This window comes from Apium graveolens, chromosome 7 (assembly GCF_009905375.1).
Source record: "Apium graveolens cultivar Ventura chromosome 7, ASM990537v1, whole genome shotgun sequence".
Lineage (NCBI taxonomy): Eukaryota > Viridiplantae > Streptophyta > Magnoliopsida > Apiales > Apiaceae > Apium > Apium graveolens.
This window is the reverse complement of record NC_133653.1, coordinates 221,962,659-221,964,056: the sequence shown is the minus strand read 5'-3', so window position 1 is coordinate 221,964,056 and position 1,398 is coordinate 221,962,659.

Sequence of the window (1,398 nt, the reverse complement as noted above, 5' to 3'; positions counted from 1 at the left end):
CAGTGATTTGACTAATGCTCAACAAATTGTGCATCACTCCATCTACCAGAGCTACGTTTGAGATGACGACATTTCCGATGATAATATTGCCATATCCCAGTGTTTTTTCTATATTTCCATCTCCAAAGGAAGCCATTGGGCCAGCCTTCTTTTCATATTCTGACAAAAAGGATTTATTTCCAGTCATATGTGATGAACAACCACTATCCAAGACAAGCACATTCTTCTTGTTTCCCTGTAATCAGAAATATGGAAATTGGTCAGAATTTTTGAGAACCCAAATTTGTTGGGTTTTTTTGACATCTTATGCATTTTTACATTAGCAAACTTTTTGTCAGGATTTGGTCCATCAGGATTTACTCCATCAGGATTTGTCTGGACATTTTTTACTCTATAAGATGTATGCACATTCAGTTTAGCAGTTCTATTTAAAACATCAATTTTATTGAATTTTGGAAAAGGATCATAATTGTTGTGATACAAAATATGATAATCTTTACAAGTGTAAATAGAATGTCAACTGCTTCTGCAATGAGAACAAGGATTTTATGGTTTGTATAATACTGATCTACCACTAATGTCAGATTCAAGAACTGACTCGGATTCATAGACTGACTCAACTCCTATTTCATTAGTTCCAACACACTTAACTGGAGTAGTGTTATATATGGATTTATTGATATTCCTATCAGCAAATTTGTTATGACCTATACATTCTTTCCAGTTCTTATCACTGATGAAATCATGAACTTTCTTTCCCGAGGTCATCCAAGTTTTAAACACCTCTCTTCCCTATTCTAGAACTTTCTCTAGCCTAGCATACCTGATGTTTATCTGAGTTTCATTATGTTGTCCTTCCTTACATGCTTTTTCATGTTCATTCATGCAAACTAACTCAGCTTCTAAGAAATCATTTCTTTCTTTAATCCTCTTATTATAGGCAATCAAACTATCATATACAATAGTCTTACTTTTAAAAGTAACATGCAAAGAGTATAAGATAGTTTTCAGTTCAAACAAGTTATCAATATCAACAAGAAATACAACTGAAGGTACCTTATCAATTTTTGAGGCATTCTCTCCATGAGCTACCATAAGTGCATAGCGGTCATCATCATTATCAGTTCCTGATGAATCCATCCAGTCTCTGTTGTAGTTTGTTATGACCAAAGCTTTTCAAGTTGTCTTGGGGCACTCACTAGCCAGATGTCCCCTTTTATTACAGTTGTAACATGTCACCTTGGTCTTGTCAAACTTTCTTTCCTTATTGTACTGACCATCACTCTTTCTGAACCTGTTTTTGCCTTGACCAGAGAACCTTCTGTTGAAATCACCTTTTCTCTGTGGTCTTCCAAACCTCATCCTTCTGAAACCTTTCACCAGTATTTTAGCCATTTC